The 23,405-nt window shown below is 29.3% G+C and overlaps 1 protein-coding gene across 2 annotated transcripts in view; it reads right to left on the bottom strand.

Moving 5' to 3' along the window:
* The window catches only part of LOC129913967 (sodium-independent sulfate anion transporter), a 40,515-nt gene extending 17,110 nt beyond the window's left edge, over positions 1 to 23,405 (bottom strand). Inside the window, exon 1 of one of the 2 annotated variants that reach the window (XM_055992980.1) lies at positions 22,956 to 23,405. The gene's annotated coding sequence lies outside the window, so the exon portion shown is untranslated. The remainder of the gene's footprint in view (positions 1 to 22,955) is intronic. The other variant, XM_055992979.1, reaches the window with a different exon arrangement.

Raw genomic sequence — 23,405 nt, 5'->3', positions numbered from 1 at the left:
AAAACGGTAAATAGGGTAGGTGGTGACAGTTATCAGAAAAATAATAAAAAAATTCGCAGCCATATATTTTGTGAGTTACGGGCATTCGAAAAAAAATCAAAAAAATGGTCACCCTGTGACGGTTTTTTATGTGCCGTGACTACAAATCTTAATTTTTCTCATTTTTTTCTTTTGTTACGGAACCTTGAATAACCCTGCTACCAAATGCATTCAAAAATTTTTACTCAGCTGCATCAGTTTTAAAGAAAATATTACTATTAAAATATTAAAATTTTACATGACTCTAATTCAATGAACCGTAGTGTCAAAAAAATGCACTACGATGTTTCGGCAAGTTACCTTAAAAGTTGGTGTGTTCAATTCTCTTTTCAAAATGGTGCAACATTGTTGAGAATAATCCATAAATAACCGAGATAAAATTTATTTTCTTAAGAAATCCAACTTTTTTATTAGGTTATTTTTCCATATTATTTAAGTTTTTGTATTCTGTAAAGTTCTGAAATTTTCTTTAAAACTGATGCAGCTGAGTAAAAATTTTTGAATGCATTTGGTAGCAGGGTTATTCAAGGTTCCGTAACAAATGAAAAAAATGCGAAAAATTAAGATTTGTAGTCACGGCACATAAAAAAACGTCACAGGGTGACTATTTTTTCGACTTTTATTAAAGTTTTATTATTTTTCTGATAACTGTCACCACCTACCCTATCTACCGTTTTCGTTTCGACGTTAACTTTTGGGACACCCTGTATAGATAATTTTCTACAAGGAGAAAAATTACTTCTTTTTTCTTCAATATATCAAATAAAGCTTAAAGAAGACATTTACATCCAGGGATAGGATGTTGTGGAATTTGCCTTTTTTCCTTGCTTAATCGTACGACATTATAGATTAAAAACAAACACGTTTCACGTCCCCCTCGTGCCAAATATATGTATTTTATTTTGCCTTTTTTTTGCCTTTTCTTTCGTTATTGAATTTTTTTGCCTTTTCTCTTGTTATTGCCTTTTTGTTGCCTTTTCCTATGTTTTTTATCTTTTTAGCGTCTTTAAAGTAATGCCTACACACAAAACACTCAAATATACAAACAAATAGGAAACCTACTCGATATATTACAAACTCAATATATCTATATTAAAGATTCACTAATTACCCCGCACTAACTAATTCGAGTGAAAAGATCTACCTATAGTTCAGTCATTATATTTGGAAATGCAAAATGAACCGAGAAAGCTCCAACAATTAAAAAAAAAATTTTTTAATCAAGAAAATACGATTGGAGAAGTTCTCCAGATTTTGGACAAAATCAAGAGAGATTTGGAAGCCGGGAAAGGGGCAGTCCAGTCGCAAAAGATGTTGTTGAGAAGTACAAATCAGTTCTTTGGCAAACAAGGGACTCGAGAGAGTTAAACAAATAAATTGAGAAATGAATGGGTACACAAATCTAGAGCTCCCGCCAAATTTTGCAGTGGGTGATGTCGAGTGCTTTTATTTGGCTCCACTCGTCTCTACAGATGTAGAGACATCTTTTAACTCCTTTAAAGAACTCTTAAGAGAAAAACTCATGTTTGTTAGAAATTACTACAATTAATTTTTATATTTCATTCTTTCTCTCAATAAATGCCTTTTTATGCCTTTTTCGGAGTTTTATTTTGCCTTTTTCTAAGTTTTTAGGTCCACAAGATCCTATCCCTGTACATAACTATTGACCAATATACTATACATATACATAATAATGTATATTGAAAATAGATATGTACATGTACATACCGTATGATACTTTTTCTTTTCATTTTTAATACATTAAAAATGCAAATAGAACAGTACAACATGCTTCAAATGAGAGTTCCACCTTATTGAAGAATTCATGGCTGCCGCGTTTGGCAACCATGTCATAAAATATTATCCTTATTGTTTTTAAAGTAGTCAATTCTAAAAAAAAAGTTCGTGCTAATGTGCCCACCTTTAGATCTTCAATTGCATGTCAATAATGATAAAACTATGCATTTGTGGGCACTACCATTAAGTAATTGGAAAATTTACGTAAACAGTAGTTAATTCCTAAATCACTCTCTTTTGCGTTCGCAGGGCATACTTAAAATGCAAAATATAAGATATTTCTGACTAATGATGTTTAGTGACACCTGTCTAACTTATGTATACTTACCTACTTAACTTCCTCTTTTGTTTTCAGGAATTTCTCTTTCTATTACAAATTTATTTGAAAAGCTGTGACACGTGTATTTAATAGCGTTCAAGTTGTTAGAAATAAGTAAACAAGTGCAAGATTAATTTAAAAATTATGTAGCTTCTGTTCTCGATTGTTGTAAACTTGTTAATATGACAAGCTATTGTTTTTTTTTTTATAAATTTTACATGTCATAGAAAATTATAAAATATTTACTTAATTATTGCGGGGTTTTATAAAATAGTGAGAATACAAATACAAATACAAAAAGAATAAAGTCAGATCGAGTCTTACACGAAGTATCCATTCAAAAACAAACAAAAAATTATAATATGATCGTGTTAGGTATTTGTGTTATAAGGGAACTTAAACACTTGTAAGCTGCATGAAGGAGAATGTGACAAAAGAGACTTTTGTCAGCAATAATTTCCCAAGAAATACTTTCGATGTAGGCCAGTCATTATGTGGGAAAAAACGGCTTAGAAATGCAAAATGACCGAGAAAGCTAAATTTTAGATATGTTGTAGGGGATGCTTAAAAAAGCTTAACTTGAAGTTTTCGACCAAGATTTCCTATGAGCTTTTTCCGCAATAATTTTTTTGGACAAAAATTACGACCTCCAGCCGCCCGCAAAGTCGTTTAGTCCGCACCCACCGCCAAGCAAGCCGCTCGTTCGGTTGTGAAAAAAACAATCATTCATGTTTTTTTTTTAATGTCAAAAAAAAAAAAATACGAAATTATAGGTCTGAACAGGGTCTACAAGTTTGATTTTAATATTTTTTTGGATATTCATCACCAAAAAATAGATATTGTCAAAAAACAAATCGCATATCGTAAATTTTTGACTTTTTTGATCGATATCTCGAAAACGGTTCATGATACGCAAAAAAATGTGTATGCATGAATTGTAGAACATGGTAAAAGCTACAAAAAACCTCCTTGTAAAATTTTCGTATCTCGAAGGATAGCCGAGTTATTGTCAAAAAAGTTATTGCGGAAAAAGCTCATAGGAAATCTTGGTCGAAAACTTCAAGTTAAGCTTTTTTAAGCATCCCCTACAACATATCCAAAATTTAGCTTCCTCGGTCATTTTGCATTTCCAAATGTATAAAATGACTGGACTAATGCATCTACCATGGACTATCGTAGATTTAAAGAAAGTCTCAAAAAATCTCATAAGCCTTCCTACCGTATTGCAATGTCCAAAGCCATAAGTGTTTCTTTCTTATCCTTATCACTTTTTTAAAACTCACTTTTAAAGATCCCTAAAAAAAATGTTTAATTTTCATACATTTAAGTCACAATATACGATTACTATAAGAAATCCAAACATAGCATTGGCTTTTGCAGTTATACATAAGGGTATAAAGGGTGCAACAAAAAGGTGTAAAATTGCTAAATTTTATTTTTCTACTACTACAACTAAAACAGACAAATTTTGCACCATTGTATTTTATTTTTGCAATAGGGTTAAGATATAGCAAAAGTGTAAAAGTAAAAAAAAATTTTAGTTTGTATATTTGGTTGTTTTATTAGTCCAGTGCATTTATAATTTGACCCAGCAGTTTGTACCACCCGCAAATAGAGAATTGGCTGAATATCATTACCCTGATTTTTCGCATTCGCGAAATTCACCTTACGGCCGCCATCTTGGATTTTAGTTTTTGTTAAATATCTCAATTTCTATTTATCCTACATAAAGGTTGTGTATACAAGAAACGTAGGCATTTAAATTTTGCGTCTTTTATGTTAAGAACACTTTTTCGGTATTCTGAATATTAAAAAAGTTACAAGCCAACAAAGTAAAAAAAAAAAAAAAACAGAAAAAAGTGACAATTATAAAGATTTTAGCACTTTTTATCAAAATTATGAAAAAACCTTCCTAGATAAGATTATTCACCTTAAAATTCTCTATACCTCTGCTATACGACTTTTTTTTTCTATCGCTATAAATACAAAAGTTATTAATACTTTTTTTTTTGTTAAAAATGCTCTTTTTTGTTTGTGTTTTTTATCTTTACTTTTTTCTTAATTTTTTTTTTACCAAATCTTGAATTTTAAATGATTAGTGAGTATTTTATAGCTTTATGTTGCAAGAGAAAATTCAGGACCTGCAATTTTGTTTGATATTTAAGTCTCTTCATTTCGTAAAAAAGGGGTATTTTTTAACAAAAAAAAAGTATTAATAACTTTATTAATTATAGCGATACAAAAAAAAGTTGTATAGCAGAGTTGTAGAGAATTTAAAGGCGAATAATTTCTTCTCGATACGTTTTTTTCATAAATTTGATAAGAAGTGCTCAAATCTTCAAAATTGTCATTTTTTCCGGTTTTTTTTTACTTTTTTGGCTTGTAACTTTTTTAATATTCAGAATATCGAAAAATTGTTTTTAACATAAAAGACGCAAAATTTAATTGCCTACGTTTCTTGTATACACAACTTTTATGTAGGATAAATAGAAATTGAGATATTCAACAAAAAATAAAATCCAAGATGGCGGCCGTAAGGTGAATTTCGCAAGTGCGAAAAATCAGGGTAATGATATTCAGCCAATGTTCTATCGAATGAGCAAAAAAAATTTTTGGGTGGTACAAACTGCTGGGTCGCCCATATATGAACATCAAAAATGCACTGGACTATATTTTAAGAAAATGTTACACTTTTGCACTTGTACAAGGATACAAGACCATTTGCATCGAATTCTGAATACCCCTTTACATAATTATGTAGTCATAATGAGGAATAAAACTTAACTAAGGATACAAAATAATACCTAAATTAAATTTAAAATTGACTTTAGTAAGTGCACAATCCAAAATGCAATAGTTAAATATTAAAGTGCCTATGCCTTTGCATACAAAATGATAGAATATATAAGATTAAAAAATATTATAATGGAGTTTATTGACTAAACACTATTTTGAAACATTAATAAGGTCTTCTTGGAGTAATCTGCAGTTATTGATATCTTTTAAGGACTTAAAAATCTTAAGATCATCAGCGTAAAGTAAGCAGTTTGAATTTGAAATGTACAATGGAAGGTCATTAATAAACAAAAGGAAAAGAATAGGGCCCAATTGACTGCCCTGTGGCACTCCAGCGATCGATTAAAAATAATTTTTGACAGTTTATTACCTAGAGTAGATTGTATGCATATTTTCCTTTTCTTTCATTAAAATAAAATCTAACTCTACGGCGAGATATGTATAAAATCTTCATTTCACTTCTTACTTATTTAAATTAACACCTGTTCGTATATTTATCTTTTGCTTGATTTATATAACTATAAATAGTTTAAATTGATACAAAGTAAAAAATAAAATTCCATTTTTTCCATGCAATTGCAAGTTTTATATCACTTTAAATTTATACAACTGCAAAAATGTTGTGAATCAAGTACATTACTTATATATTATAAATATATAAACAAAACAAAAAAAAAAAAAAAAAAAATTTTATGGCCTCGTAAAAAAACCGGCATCAGTATCAGTAGGTAAGGTAATTTATATACTCAACTCACTCAATAAGCAAAAGTATAACAACAAAATAAAAAAAAGAACCTTTACAAAAAAGTCCCACCTTGAACTTGAACATTCCACTATGGTTCTTTTTTTTTAAATATATTTCTGGGTCAATCAAGTATTTCATAGCTTGAAACATGAAACGTCATTTAACGAAGATTTATATAATCTTCACCAATAACCACAAGTAGGTATTTGACCTTTTATAAAGAGGCTTTCATAAAATGTAAATGAGATTGGATTATTCCAAGTGACCTTGTGCTAAAAAAGAAAGTATCTATAGTCAAGCCCTTTCTAATTTATTTAATTAAAATGTTTCGTTTTTTCTTAATCCATAGATTATTTCTCATAACTTAACGAAAGTAACAAATCACATTTATACTTCATACCAATACACACATTTGTGTGGGAAAATTTAATAGAAATAATATAATTAAACATCAAACAAAAATAAACAAACAAGTTTAACTAACGTTCACTTGAAAACGACATAAGTTACAAACAAATATAACAGCATGCTCAACGATCGTGGCACACGGCATATCGCGGCATGGCTTGGCGCACCGCGAAACAGCGGTCACCATCACTTCTCTGTCATTTAAACGAATCGGAAGCCGTTATTAATGTATATAATATTCAACATCAACATCAACTTGCTGAACGCTAGCTGAAGTCCAGTCAAGTTATACTTTTGCTGAGAAATAATTCGCAACTGCAATTCGTACCTAAAATATGAAAGTACACTAGTACAGGAACTAAACCCCCCATTTTCCGAACAAATGTCTTCACGACTTTGGCCGCCATTTTGTTTTGAACAGTTTTGCGACTATCGCTTGTAGTTCGGCTAGTTTTGGTGTTAGAGAAAAATGTTATGAGACAAACTTGTAGTAAATTTTATTTCCCACAAAATATATTTTATAACTTTTTACTCTAAAACCCACCATTTAGGAATTATAATGATTTTCGTAAAATGCTATGCTCACTTTTTTTTATATGCACCATAACTTTTTATTTTAAACTTTTATCAAAAAATTGTTGTTATAAAAATTGAAGAACTATTAATTAACTATGTTTTTCTCATATAAGGTTTTTTTCTCCGACGTACCGTTCCCTCACTAGAACGAAAAATCAATAAAAAAAATTAGAAAAAACAGGGTGAGGGGAGAGCACGATAACTATGGCGCTGAGATTTGATAACTGTATTTTGTAGAAGGGTTCAATACAAGTATTTTTTACTTTGGGAGGGCTGGTCTATCTAACCCTGTTTAGGCGGGAGGGGAAATTTTCTAAAAAACAACCTAATATTTAAAAAAAATATTAAAAAACAACGGCAACACTAAGAGTTATGAAGGATATTTTTTTCAAAAGCCACAATTAAACGCTTTATTTTAATTTTTAAATAGTGTTTTTAAAATTAATAGTTTTTGAAATAATCGATCTCAAAGTTAAAATTAGCGAGACAAATTAAAAAAAAAAACACATTCAATACTATTTTTGTCAGGACCATTAATTTCAATACAAATTAACTATTACAATAAAACTACCTTCGCTGATTTTCTAAGCCTTCTTGTTTTTGAGAAAATTGAAAAATGAAACAAAAAAAAAAACAGATTAACAATTTTTTATTTTGTTTTGCTGTTTTGATAACTTTGGTACTAACAATATCATAAACAAAAAAGATCTTATGTATTTATTACATATAGAGTTATTTGAGAGCTTTATGCGTTAAAAAAAAAAATCATTTTACGCTCACCACAGAGATGCTGAGAACTCGCAAAGCAGGGCAGGCAAGGTACTTTTAAGTTAAAAAACTGTTGACATTGGCGCCTACCTAACGACTTTTCGTACCCTAAGTGGAGCAGAAAATTGCCAACTTTTTTGTTGATGGCCAAAGTTATCAAAATAGCAAAAAAAAAAAAAAAATAAGTGAACATCTGATAAAAAAGTATTTTTTTTTTAGTTAATTAATAGTTCTTCAATTTTTATAACAACAATTTTTTGATAAAAGTTTAAAATAAAAAGTTATGGTGCATATAAAAAAAAAGTGAGCATAGCATTTTACGAAAATCATTATAATTCCTAAATGGTGGGTTTTAGAGTAAAAAGTTATAAAATATATTTTGTGGGAAATAAAATTTACTACAAGTTTGTCTCATAACATTTTTCTCTAACACCAAAACTAGCCGAACTACAAGCGATAGTCGCAAAACTGTTCAAAACAAAATGGCGGCCAAAGTCGTCCAGACATTTGTTCGGAAAATGGGGGGTTTAGTTCCTGTACTAGTGTACTTTCATATTTTAGGTACGAATTGCAGTTGCGAATTATTTCTCAGACCTCCATACAACCAAATATAATTTGACTGGACTACTGCTGCTAGTTGCTGCTGGCAGCATAAACTAACACTATACGCATCCGCCTTAGGCGTTTGTTTGCAATTCATTTTGTATTTTATAGTAATTTCACTGTAACTGTGCTTTACTCGACTTCGACAGTCACTCAAAATTCTCAAGCCTCTCATGGAGTAAGATGGGAAGGGGAGAGTAGTGTTTGGGGGTGCTTTATACACGTGTGACTGTCAAACTATTGTACAACAGAGTGTTGACCGAATGCTTAATTAAAAAGAAGTTTTCGCTATTTGGACATATAGTCAGCTTTTGTGTTGCTCATAGCTGATTAAAAGAGATAAGGTGGAAACAAAACAGCAGTTGACCCAGCAAAATTTTGAATGAATTGAAAAATGTTAAAACGTTCACTATTAAAGGTATTGAAAGTTTTGATGTTTTTTTTCGAGGGAAAACTGGCTTGTCAGAAGCTAACTTCTTCTTCTTATTCGTTTCGACAGTTCTCAGGATCTTTAATCACTACTATATCAATTTACTCCTTCAACTTAAGAAGTTTTGGGCGGGAGCGGGTCAAAATTCTGACTTCAAAATTCTGGGGGGTCATTCCGTAATTTTGAAAATGATAATCGAAATTCTGTTTTTCAAAATTCTTCTTTTTTTCTATTCTGTCTTTCAAAATTCTGCTTTTCAGAACTCTGCCAGCATTTTTTTAACAAAACAATTCTGCTAATTCTGCTTTTTTTTCATAGCATATGCGTTTACTATACCAAAATAAACTCATTAATGTTTTTTTAGGTTGATATTTTCTTAACTGCTTGCTGTTTAACCATCACAAATAATTTTCAAACTGCTGACTTTCTTATAACTCACATCTATACGAGTATACCGTTGAAAACTAATTATAGAAACGATGTTGTTTTCTTATTTAATGCTTTGAACATCAATTTTTATTTGACTAATTATATAATGTTTGATTATTATTTTTCGAAGATAATTATCATTAAAAACCTTTTATCAATATTTTTAAATTTATTGATTTAAGAAAGTAATCTCAAATATGCAGCAAATTTTGCTAGAAGATGATTTTTTAATTTTTGGCAGAATTTTGTAAAACAGAATTATGAAAAGCAAAATTTTGAAAAGCAGAATTTTGAAAAACAGAATTTTAAAAAGCAGAATTTTGACCCCGGCAGAATTTTGACCCCAACCCGTTTTGGGCCTGCCTTCTCTTATAACGGCTGGATCATCAGTAAAAAATAATTGATATGTGGTTACACTTTTGAATCCGTCACCTCAATTTAAAGCAGAAAATCAAGAAAAGTAATAAAGAGCAAAGGACTCAAGACGCTTCCTTGATGCACGCCAAATTCGATTGAGAAGTCTGCAGATACTCTTGAAGTGCATCATAACTTTGATTTACTTGCTCGTGTTATCTCAATGAAACCCATGCCTCATGGTTGTCCATCAAAAAAAAAAAAAAAACTGCCAGACGTCTAAATTTGATATAATGCTGTGTATATCGACACATACATGTTTATAAAAATTTGCTGCTATATAACTCTTAAACTCTTACTTTTAGAAAACAAAGTATACAAAAAATTATTAAAAAAAACGGCTAAAAAATTAAAAAAAAAAAATGAGAATCGTGAGGTATCTTTAAGTTCCATCCTTTTTCTGAACTCAGAGTGTGCTTTTCACCGCCAAAACTAAATTAATTGACTGTAATGTCGACTACTTCATTGAAATTTGGTACGGCTATTGGAAAGAATATACTGAAAAACTGCTTATTTAAAAGTCCGTCGCAATACTTTCACCTGTGTTTAGCATGCCGCAGCTCACGAAAAGCATGCCTTGCATCAGATGGGTTTAAGTTTTTGAAAATATTTTGGTATAAATTATTTTAAGGTATTAATTTCTTGAAAAAAAAAAATATTTAGGGTTAATGTGGGTAAATGTAAACAGGGGTAAATGAAAACATGGCTCATAACGAGCTTCAGTTAAATCTCCTTGACGCATACATAAGTACAAAACGCGGACGCATGTATCTTTTAACTTATATGTCAAACTCATTGCTGTCAAGAGAGAATTCATTCGACGAGCGTATTTTCCGTGAAAGATAATTTAAAGTGTCGATTTGCGTGTGTTTACCTACATTTACCCATAATGGGTAAATGTGAACATAACAACGTATTCTGGGGGTAAATGTAAATATATTTTTTTGCTGAAATTATTGGTTTTAATAAAAATAAGGTATTTTTAGTCAATTACTATTGCTTAACTGCAGCGGAGTCACATTTTAAAATACCCAACACCATCATTTTCAGTGGATGATGTTGCAAAATCAGTCTTTGACGTAAAAGAAAAATATGACGTTCAGAGCTGCTCAGGATGCATATTGGGTGCCTATATAAAGAATCAAAGGAAGAAAACAAAAACTTTTATTAGAATTTGAAAAAGTTTTTGTCAAATACCTTCTTGAACGTTTTTCAAGTCGTTATCCATATGATAAAGAGGAAATTCTAAATTTTAAATCAGTGTTCACATTTACCCCGAATTTGTAAAAAAACACAAACATGGTGGGGTATTTGTAAACATGGCATATTTAACAGTAATTTAAACAATTTGGGAAATATTTGTTTATATTTATAAAAAAGAAATGTTATTATTTCATATTTGCATTTGAAGATACCTGTCAAGTTGTTCCGTGAAAACATATTAAAATCTAAAGTCAAAAGAAAAAAAAAATACAAGAAATTGTTTACATTTACCCAAATTGACCCTATAGAACCACTAAACAAAAAAATACTAGTTTTTGACTTTAACCACTAAAGGGCACCACATTTAATCAATGCTATATTTGAAAATATGTACGTCTATTATAACCAGCAGACAATCAAAACGCGTATACCAATACCTCATTTGTCAGATAATGATAAGTAGTTAAGAAGCTATGATAGAACAAATGAGTATAAGTTGCTTTAATTTTATTTAAAACTCTTGTAATTGCTAGATTTATTTTTATCTGTTGTCACCTATCACTGACCTTGATAGATCTATTCTAATAGAAAAGAATCTGAAATTTTTCCTGATCGTTCTTAACTACTTTGTATTTAGATTTAAAGTGATCTTGAGCTATAACCATAGCTCACGCAAGATATAGTATCACTTGAAACGGACGCAACCACTCGTAAAATCTATCATTTGTTATATATACACCAACACTTAATAATTGACTTAAATTCTTTGCATCAATTTCACACATTTCAGAGAAGAGTAAAAAAAAAGGCTAAGGCGTCTCGCGCATTAGTATGAAAGAATGTGTTTATTTTTTATGCGTTTTGTGTTGTTTAGATATAGTTTACAGAAACAAATTTAAACGCAGATACCAGTGTCAAGTATATAATTACACATTAGTTGAAAAAGAAAATCATTTTATCTAGCTTTATCCAGATCCAATTTCTAATTCAGGAAATAATTATACTCAAACATATCTATTTAAGATTTACTATTTATACAAACATTCATTTTATAGATAGTGTCCATAATGAGGGGATAATAGGAACGTAATCCAAAGAACAATTTACTAATTTGAAGGTATAATTGCTTTTCTGAAATGCTTTTTAATACAAAAAAGATGGATGGACACCTTATTAGAAATAATTTAGAAAAGTATAAAATTTCATACAAGGTCAAAGAAATTCACTAGAACTATCATTGCGGGCTGGCAAATGTTAGGTATCATTAAACAATTTATTTTTTCATAGTATTCTTAACTCCGGTTATTCAAAGTCCGGCTATAAAATGTCGAAATGCGTACACTTAGAACCGATAAAGTTTGAATAATTCAGTTTATAAAATTGACGTGGATTGAGGTTAGAAATCCTTATAAGGAATATCCCAAATAAAGTAGAAATGAATATTAGATAAAGGAAGTAGATTTTAAATTTTAGAAAAATAGACTAACTTTAAAGCAAATTGGCACCACTAATTATGAGCTAATGTCATCACCAATAAAAAGTAGGTCTAAGCTCCGTCAAATTGCCTAGGTTAAGGAAAAGCTTTTTGAGGTACGGACCTGCAAATTAGTATTTCAATCGTAAGTGTAGCAAATCTCAATATAAGAGCGGATTCATAGTCTTCACTCAACTTTTTTTCTCAATTGAATGTGAATGAAAAAAGGCATTTACTTTAATCTTAGATACCTGGAAAATGTTCAAGCAATGTCCCTAACAAAATTCTCTTCAGTAATTGAGGAAAATTTCGACTTTAGTGACGGCTTCAAATTGCATCCTTATTCTTTTTCTAAGAACTTTCATTTGAGCTTACATAATGGTGATTGAGTGACCAACTCAACATTAATTTATTAACATTTGCCATTTAAGATGAAGTAATAATTACAATTTAAATTATTATGAAATCTTAATTATCTAGTAGTGATCTATTTCCAATTTGATTCAATTCTATTGAATTATAGAATAATTATATAATAATTAATTAAATAATTATATTGGTGGGAACAAAAACCGCTAATTATCTTCACGTGTCTGAAGGTTGAATGAAGTATTGGTAGGTAGGTTCGATTGGTCTTCTTGTAATTCACTTCATTAATTAAAAAAAAAAACAATTCGTATTAAATCTAAAAATTGTGCCGGATGTAAACTCAGCAAAAGAAAAGTCGCAATAGATATGCTTGATAGCATACTATGATTGCTTTTAGTATTTTTGAGCTAACTATATGTTGGACAGTTACAGTTTTCTGTTAATAGATCAAAATCAAAAATCTTCGATTTTAACCGAAATCCAGAATGAAAAAAACTTTAAAAAATTGAAAACAAAATCCTAAAAGTATCAAATCAGTCAAAGTAGATTTTTCAAAAAGATGAGTTTTTTTTGTTGAAATTGGATTAAAGTGTGAATAAAGAATTGGTTCAAAATGGCACTGCAACTTGTTTTTTTGATTTCGTTACAAAAGTTATATTTATAAAGCATTATTTTATTAAATGACTTCAACGATTGGCGAACAGGTCGTGCATTTTATTTTCTAGGCAAATATTTAAAAATGATTTTCAAAATATACTAATATTATATAGAGATAGACATAGCAAAAAAGTCAGCTGTGAGTCACGGCCTGTGACACCCTGTAAATTATAAGTTAGAACCAGGGATGGAAAATGAAATTTTTTAGTTGTACTAAAAATTTTATTTGTATTGTACTAAATTAGGTGCAATTGTATTGAAATATATTTTTCATACGAGAAATTAATTTAAAATTTAATCAAAATGTTATATTTGCAAAAAATCTTAAGTTTTCTATATACATTTCGTTATTTTCTGCGTAAAAGAGTAATTTTTATCTTATATCGGTAAAAATACATATATATAAGAAAAAGTTATTCACAGAAGACTACAAGAAGTATTAAAAAAAAACTGCAAAAATGTAGGGACCCAAAAATAAAAGTGCAATTTTGGTTTTAAGATTATAATATTTTTACTGATTATAGTCAAAAAAATTTTCCCCGAAAGCATGGAAAACGGTTAGTTGAACATACTAATAGAACAATACTAGAAATTCTCGACGAGACAAACTTAGTACGATGTTTGCGAAGGACTAAACCTTCCGATTTGATACAGGGAAACTTCTCAATTTAATTTCTTTATTTCAAAATATCGACATTGATTAATATAAATTTAAATGTTTATAGATTTTATTTGTTTTATTTCCTATAAAATACTTTTTTTTTTGATAGCAAAATTTGAACCATTACTTTAATGATTTAATTTAAAAAAAATGTTATTTAGCTATCTCTAAATATCATCAGTAGGAACTTTCACCGGAAATTTACCTACAACACGTAAATTAACTTAGAGAGATAAATTGCTAAATAAGTTCCATCTGAACTTAGTTGCAATCGGGAGGAGGATGTGGTTTTAGTGGTTAAGAGTCCTACATATCTATGAGCACGCGTTTTCCGGTCCTCATAGAATCTTTTGAAGATTTCAACACCTACCGACGGACAAAAAAAAAAAAAATGTCGAAAAAATAGAACAGTTTCATCAGTTTTATAAATATAAATACAATTAACAAATTGTAACATTTATTTTGGTTAAAAAAATCTGAAATTAAATTAAACATAAAAATAGATCTGTCGTTTGTTATTACTTTCGATTTCCTCTGTTTTTCAAATCTTATATTGCAAAAGAATTCTTAAGAGACAGATTCAAAAATTGTATCAAATTCAGACAAATTGTATTTTTGTACTCGAGCAAACTCATTTGTATCGAATTCGATACAATTGTATCGACTTTTACATGCCTGGTCAGAACAGATCCCTACCCAGCGATATAAATCAGTTCAACGTACAACTTTGCTGAGTAAGGTAATAAGTACCTTACTATTTTTTGTGGTTCTGAATTAGCTAATAGGTATTATTCATACCTCACACCACGTTACAGCCATAAAATTTGCATGTTATTTTTTTGCAACAAAGGGAAGTTGATACTTATTGCTAGATTGGTTTAAAGCCTATAACAACCACTAGGTAATCACAAAACTATTTTCACAGTTAATTTAACAATGGAATTTCTCGTTCCTATTTTTTTTTTTTATGATGCTCATTTTGTTTGTATTTTCATGATGATAATTTTTCAACTGACATTTCGATGACAGTTAATGTAAACAAAAACCTACAAATAAATAAATTAACTTACGTTCTGAAATTGTTATTATTCTGATTTATTATTTATAATGACTTTTAATTCAGACTATTAACTTTTATTTATTTTTACTATTCACTATCGAAACAAAAAAAGTGATCTACTAGGAAAAATGTGTAATTTGACATTATCGAAGAAAAGGACATAATACCCATTTACAAAACCAATATCTAAACAGAATTCATGTCTTAATTGTTTACTTTGTAAGAGCTTCTTTTGGAATATTTTTAAAATATCGAAATAAAACTCCATGCTATTGAAAGTTCCTAATTTGATTTATTTTTATCGGGTCTTCAATAAGGCAAAGTCTTTGATCATCTCAAAGTTACCAATTGATTGGAATTGAATGTAGTTGATGATCAAGGGGCACGGTAGTGCCCAGCCAAGTTCTCTAGCAACTTTGGCACTACACCCTTATTTACAGGAAACAACTCAGGCCATTTTCGACCCCCTCTAACTTCCACACCAAAGATGCTAGAAATTTCAGCCTTTTACGATGAGTAGTTTCTGAGATATAGGGCTTAAAAAATCGCAAAAACCGTAACTGACTGACTGACTCACTCACTCACTCACTCACTGACAGATCATCAAAATTATGGAGAACTTCCCGTTAACGTAGAAACTTGAAATTTTACACGGTGATAGGGGTTGTGGTGTATACAAAGGGAAAAATCGAAAATTTGAGATTTTCAATTCAGGGGGCGTGGCATCCGCCCATTTCCGCTGAATTTTCATCAAATATTATAGAGCACTTCTGATTATCGTAGAATCTTGAAATTTGTTAGAATGGTAGAGCTGGTAGTTTATACAAAGGGAAAAATCAAAAATTTGAGATTTTCAATTCAGGGGGCGTGGCAACCGCCCATTTCCGCTGAATTTTCATTAAATATAATAGAGCACTTCTGATTTTCGTAGAATCTTGAAATTTGGTAGAATGGTAGAGATGGTAGTTTATAGGTACAAAGGAAAAAAATTTAAAGTTTGAGAATTTCAGCCAGGGGGCGTGGCAACCGCCCATTTTCACTGAATTTTCATCAAATATAGAGATTTTCAATTCTACAGCCATACCTTGCAAAAAGTAGTGAAATCACAACAAAAACATTACTCTTAAAAAAGGAGCCAAATTCTCCTTTATTGATACGAATTTGAACCCAAACTTTAGAACTTGGTACACTTTTACATCTCAGTACTTTTGTGCCAGCATAATTTCAACATAGGAGAACTTGGCTCCTTTTTTAACAGTAATGTTTTTGTTGTGATAGAATTTACTTCGTGTTCTTCTTAATGATCTTTTCGATATGAATAGTGAAGCAGCTTATTTTCAATTTTTCGGTTAAGTTTCTTCTAATTTTGACATATCATCCTAACAAGGGCTATCTGTTTGGTAAGGATATTTGAAACGGTCATGGCAGGATACAGCTCTACCATACTAACACTGCCAGTATCATAAATACGGGGGTATTTTTTATTAAATGTTTCTTGAGATTCCATAAGTTATAGTTCAAATTTAGCGAAATTGGATTTGCAAAATGTGAATCCCATAACAACAGAAAAGATTTTTTACAAAATGCTATGAATGAATGGAAGTATGAAATTATTTTGGTGGGAACAGTATTTAATTAATTACAAATAAAACAATTATAAATTCTTTTCCCATCATCAACAAATTAAAAGATAAGGATTAGGTACCTACATTGTTTTCAAAGTTGGATGAGTAATACTTAATAAATTTTCCATTTCTATTTCTTTATTACTATTCACTTCCTTCTAATTTGCATAAACATCATAGTTTGTGAATTTTTTTTTCGTTTTTTTTTTTTTTCAAATTATTCCATTCGGGGAGAGATAAGAAGAAAAATATCTTAATTACACCAGATTTGTTGAGAATATTACTCACAGACTTATTGTCTTCTATGTGTTTAAATGGAATGCAATCACATCATAACATAAAGTCAACAATTTGCATGCCACTCGAGGTATGTATATTAACAATTATAGTTTAAATAATTTCACTGAACAATTTAATGTTAATAGTTAATTAAAAATAAACATTTTTTTTTATTTTTGTCAAAATTGTTATTGTTGAAAATGAGAAAACAAAATGTTCATTGTGCTTCATTTAGCACAGAAATTGTGTTTTAATTTTTAATTTAATTTAATTTAATTTAATAACTAAAGCAAGGTTAGAAAGCCTATTCATTAATATCTTAAAATTTGTTTCTTATCCAAAGCTATAGTAGAGTTTATTGGCATTAGTCCTTTAATATGTAAATAAATATTGATCGTTTTTATAATAAGGTACATTCAAATGTGTTAAATAAAAAATACACACGGTTAAGAATATGACTTTTAAAACAAAATTTTATTTTGCATTGGCATACATTAACAATGCATTTAGCATGTTTTTGAGATTAGTCTTTAAATGAAGCGTTAATTTGTTTTGCAAATAATTTGATTTTGTTTAAAAAGTCTACTATAGATTAAAAATGTATAACAAATTAATGTATTTTGATCTTATTAACAAAAATTTAGCTTGAATAGCAAAATTTTCTATTTTATTAAGACTTTATTTATTGATGAGATAAAGAAAAATGGAAACTTCTTTTGCAAATGATGAGTATGGATTAGGATCTGCCTTATTTGTTTAGAAATAAATACAAAAGAAATACTCTGCAAGTTTCAAGTCCCTATCTTTATGGTTACCCGACGCACAATGGGCCCAAAGGACCATTTGCGTCTCAAAAATGGTTTTTATGAAATTTTAATTTTTGGTAATTTCCTTACGGAAATGAATCAGGGGAAAGTCAATCTATATGTTTTCATTGAAAATTGATTTTTGAAATGAGTTTCTCTATTACAAAATTGTATCTGAAGTCTCCACTTGAAAATACTTTGTTTGAGTAACAAAATAAAGCAAATCTTCACGATACGTTTTCAAAATTATATTTGAATAAATTATATAAGTGTTGTATGTCGTTGGAAAGCTTATTTTAACTGCTGTTTATATTGCTGAAAATTAAAATTTTTTAAAATATATTTTTAATTAATATTATTTTTTTCACACAATAAGCTTTTATTTGCAGTTTTTTAATTTCGAATTGAGTTTAAATGTTTCCGCTGTCTTCCGCTGTCTACTTTTTTTCACAATTTTGTTCTTTGGTTTATGTTATCAAAGATACAAAAAGAATTGGCTGTTTTTATCTGCTTTTCTTTGATAGAGAACGATATATCTGTCGAAAGACTTAGTACAAAAAACGTATTTTGGTGCATCCTGACCTGTTTTAATACATATTTTGAGTTCTATTGATCGCACTGTCAAGATTGATGTCTTCAGGCTTTGGGGAAATGACAGAGCATCAGTCCAGAATGTGATTTTGTGTTAATTTAGCCTACTCACATTAATTGGAAAACTAGCGATATTTAACCCCTCGGAAACCATATAAAGCCGCGATTTAAAGCTGCCAGACTTTTGAATTCGTTATTAAAACGCATACGGCTATAAAACTGCATATGCATACTCACATTTTGGTTATACCTCCACTCCCAAAATTTGCTGTGGGCTCTTAGACTTAGTATATGCACCCGAAATCGAAGATATTTGTACTATTAGAAAAAGTCTAAGGTAGCAGAAAAATGTTAGAATTTAATATTGTAATTGTTGAAAAAAATTTCATCTATGGAAAAAGTTACATAGAGATTTTATTTACTGATTTTAATTTTACTCGGAGATTTTCAAAAGAGCAGTTTAAAGTATTTAATTAAGAAGGATTTTCGTGAAAATTGACAACCAGTTTTTTTTTTTTTTTTGATTTCTTTTTTTGCTCTTTTCTCAAAAGCGTAGTTTTTCGACTATTTCACTTTGCCTTACAAACGACTTTATTTAAAATGAGTATAATCAATATTTTTCTTATAATTTTTTAATAAAATAGCTTTGATTTCAAATAACGTAACACAAACAAACTACATTGAAATGTATTTTTTCTTTATTTTTTATACTCATAAAAATAATTAAGTAATTTTAAGACGCGAAAGGAAGGCCTTTATAAAATTAAGAAACCAGTTTTATCTTATTTTGCAAAATTTGAGAAAATAATTTTTTAAGATACAAAAGTTACAGATTTTTGAGACGTTCTGGCCTAGTCAATAAACGTTTAATACGTTTAATAGCTTTGAATAAACGTTTAATACTTAAATAAAAATATTAGCTAAAAAAACAGTGTGTCAAATAGTTTATTAAACATTTCAGGTAATATATTACTAATTTGGGTAAATTATTTTCAGACTCGAAGAAATGACAGATTTTTGGAAAGCCATAGTCGAGCCAAAATTGTACTTTTTGAACTTTGCCTAGCTTTTCAAAGCTCAAAAATAATTTGCATTTAAAAAAAACTGCACTCAATGATTTCTTATACATTAAAGTAATTCTAGAATGCACCGAATTATCTCGGTTTCTTTTGGTTCTTCTATTCCAATGGTTGCATATCTGAAAATATTTTTATTAGCTTTTTTCACCACACTTGCTACCAACCCGACTATTGAATCGGCCCAGTTTGTGCACTAGCAAACCCATTGTTGCCTGGATGCTAGAAGAAAAGTTTACTGTGCAGGGGCTCTAAAAATGTGTCCAAATCCAAAAACCAACTTTCATTAATTTGTTGTAATTCTAGATTCACACACAGCTCATTTAATTTCAAAAATAATGGAATGATTGCTATACGAAAACAGAATGCAATGCAAATATTGTAATGTTGAGCATATAAAAAACCAAAAAAAAACACAACAATTGGAAACTTTACCATTCGCAAACTTTGCCACATTTGTAGATAAATCCTTAAAATTAGCTTAGACAAATTCGTATTAAAAGAAAAGATTAAAATTTGTAGAGGTTTCATTTTTTTATTTGTAGATTTTTTTAAGATGCTTTTTACTCTTTGGACTCGAAAACGTTTTTTACTTGCTCTATAGGGCAAATATTGGTTTCGTGTCGAAAAAAAATTTGAGGTTTTAATCAAAACCAACATTACGATGATGGAGAATTCCAAAAAAGTGGGTCTTGCAATTCCGTTAGTGCGTCTGTACGTTCATCTGTACACATTTCCACAGCCTAAACGGGTGGACGGATTTTCTTCAAATTTGGTACAGATGATTTTTATGGAATTCTGAAAGTTGGTTTTTTTTTGCATTTTTAATTTTTCTCAAAAAAGTCAAAAAAGTGTACCTCCCATACAAATTTTTCAAATTTAAATAAAATTTGCAGACGTAATATTCAAAGTAATTGCAGTAAAACTGCATTTTTATTTTTTTCATAAAAAGTCAAATAAAAAAATTTTTTTTTTTCATTTAAAAAAATTTCTCCCTAAATGTCAGCTTTTCCTCAACATCAATAAAATTTCTTTAAATTTATATACCTACGTGTGACCCCCATCGTGCATTTTATTTTTTATAGGCTCTCATTTTTGTTTTTGTATTATATTTTTTGATAGAATAATTTAATGGCATTCTGTTAAAAAAATCCAGTGACCGGTGGCGTATACGTACTTTTTTAAGGTATTTTTTGCTTCATATTTTCCTCACAATTTTAGAGTTAGCGAATTTTAGTAAAATTATACTTTAGCTTAAATTTCTTAAATAAAAATATGTTTCATAAAATAAATGCAAAAAATTAGAACTACTAAGAGGAATCCTACATGTTGATATTTGAATGTTAAAAAATATATAAAAAAAAAATGAGAATTTCTTCTAAGAAATGGAAAAGTTTAAAATTTCAAAAGAACACCTCAAAACTGCTAACTTTCCAATTATAAATGCTAAATGGAAGAACTTTTTGAAGTGAAAACTTCTTTAGTATTGTAGTGATTTGAAACAAGATGAAACGAAAACGCGACACGAACATTCAACTTGTTATAACTTTTTTGTTTTAATAGATAGATGAATGTAATTTGTCCTGTAGATAGGTAATTAAATAAACTATAGCTGTACAAAATTTCAATTAATTTCATATTCAAAATTCTGAGATAACAGTACAAAGATGTTCTTTTTCTACACACGTTATATCTTTTGATCTAGTGCACATACAAATTTGATTTAACTTTAATACGCATGCTGATAACATAACCTTTTATTTGATATATCACACAATCTTAAATTGAAAAAATTGAAAAATACCTCAAAACACCTGTGGAGATCAATTGCCGATGACCAGCCACCAGTGTAGAAAGTACCGTAATCTCAATTTCGACATAGTTGGCTTTAAAAAATTCTTACTCTTTTTGTAGGCATGGTAGAAATGTGATTGATACGTCATATAAAAAGTGAAATAAACTTTCAGATGATATAAAACTTATCATAATTTGACATTTAAAAAAATAGATTTAATGAGAGAAAAAAGATTGATTTTTGTACTTTTTTGATGAAAAAATTGATTGGGTTCAAAGAATTATAGCTCTTTTTATAGATGTTGTATAGACATGGTCGATATAAATATTTTGAGCTGAAACAATAAGCTATCGGGTGATATAAAATTTATTATAGGTGGGTGGATTTAAAGGTGATAGAATAAAAAAAGGTAGACTTTTTCGTTTTTTTTTCGCAAGAAAAATGATTTTTTAAGGTTTCACTTCTACCACGTGTGAATTGCACACATGATTTTTTTTATTGCTTTACCATCTTCATTTTAGGGAACGCAATAAATTTATTAGAACCCAAAGGTTATAACGGGTACCGGTACTGATCACGTTTGTATGTACATAGATAGCTAGCTTTGTAATAAGCCTATTGTTTATCACCCACATTAAAAACTATTATTAAGATAAAGCATTATTTCCATTCAAAATAAAAAAAAACATCATCACTTGTAAACAAAAATTTGTAAACATTTTCTACACCCTCATGATGGACTTTGATCTCCAAAGTTATTTTTTTTTCTTGCGAAATTGTCAAATCAAAATTCACAACAAATTATCATTTGTGGTGAATGGAAAATTTATAAACTCCCTCACGATCAACAGATAATATTTTTTTTTTTGTGTTAAACTATACATCAACTTGCCACATTTGAAAAGAAACAGTCAACCAAATCAATCTAAACTCCAAAATAAGCGAAATGACTATGAAATCACACTTTGCATATAAATTTCTCACAAAAAAATCCAAGCCAGTCAATCAGCTGAATTTGAATGGGCTAATATGTCTATAATCGACATATTTGTGACAAGCCCCAAAAACTTTAAACAACAATAAACAATTAATCAGTAATAGTTCCATCGATTATATGTTAGGTAAAAAAGAGTAATTATATGTTGTGAATTGCAAAAACAAAATACGAAAAAAAAAACTGCTCATTGGAATGTTATAACCACGTTTCATGGTTCCCATACTATCGGTGTTGGTCTTTTACTCAAATAATACTCGCGTAAAAGTGGGATTGACTATACAACAACGAACAACTATCGCAGCCTGATCGACGCGGTGCGATTTGACTTGAGTAACAAGTCTACCTCTGTTTTTTTCTGATTAGTGATCACAGCACCAAACGAACTTGCGAATCTGTGTTAAAAAAAAAAACAATAAACTTTCAATTAATAGTCTAAAAGCTAGCGTTGAAGTTTGAAACGTTTAGCTTTATTAGTATTTCTTATATACGGATGACTGGTATAATCAACAAAAAATCTCTGATGGTTTACAAAATATAAATTGATAAAAAAATTTTTTTTTTGGCTTGTAAGCTTGTAAGAAAAATCGAAAAATGCTTACTGGTATAAACTGGTATAATTTAAATAAAAAAGAACTGTCCTATAACAACTTTAAAAATAACTTGAGACCTCAAATGATTTGTTATGTTTAGTCCGATATGTACGACTAACTGGTATAAACTGGTATAAAATTAAAATATGAATGGTATAAAAGTATAATTTGAGTAAAGAAACACTGGAATGGAAAATATTGTACAAAATATTTCCTTATTTTCTAATTGGTATAAACTGGTCTAATACGTAGATACAGTGTCGCCGAGTTTGTACTAATTTCGTAACGAGTAATATGTGAAAAAGGACTACAAAAATTGCATTATTACTTCTGGGACTATTTTGATTAATGTCAACTTGCAATTGCAAGATCATTCGTAGAAAGCAATAAAATAGAAAACGACTAAAAAATAAACAAAAAAAAATGTTATGTTTATTGCGACACTTACCCTTGCTTCTCGTATAATTTGAGTCAGAAAATTCCCGGAAGCTTATCTCCTTTGCGATCAGATTCGATTTCAAATTTTTAAACAATTTTTTTTTTCTCAAACACGAAATATTAAACTTCGAGTAGCTTGTAATTTATTAGTTTTATAAAACAAAAACGAAAATTTTATATTATTTAACAGTGTAAATTATAAAATTTGTTTTAATTTTTTTCACGATCACTTTTCATAACACTGATGGAGGAGGTTTGATTGGTATAAATTTAATTTTTTGCCAAATTTGAACAATCAATCACTTTTTGATACAAATTTAGATTTTTAATCAAATTTGAATTTGAAAGATATAACAACAATTTCAAACCGATTTATATAAAAAGGCTTTATATTGGTTTAAGCTTAAGATATTTTTTTCGATTAGGTGAGGGTTGAATGCGCGTCGAAAGCAGACTGAAA

Source organism: Episyrphus balteatus, chromosome 3 (genome assembly GCF_945859705.1).
Source record: "Episyrphus balteatus chromosome 3, idEpiBalt1.1, whole genome shotgun sequence".
Lineage (NCBI taxonomy): Eukaryota > Metazoa > Arthropoda > Insecta > Diptera > Syrphidae > Episyrphus > Episyrphus balteatus.
This window is presented reverse-complemented; position numbering and strand designations above follow the sequence as displayed.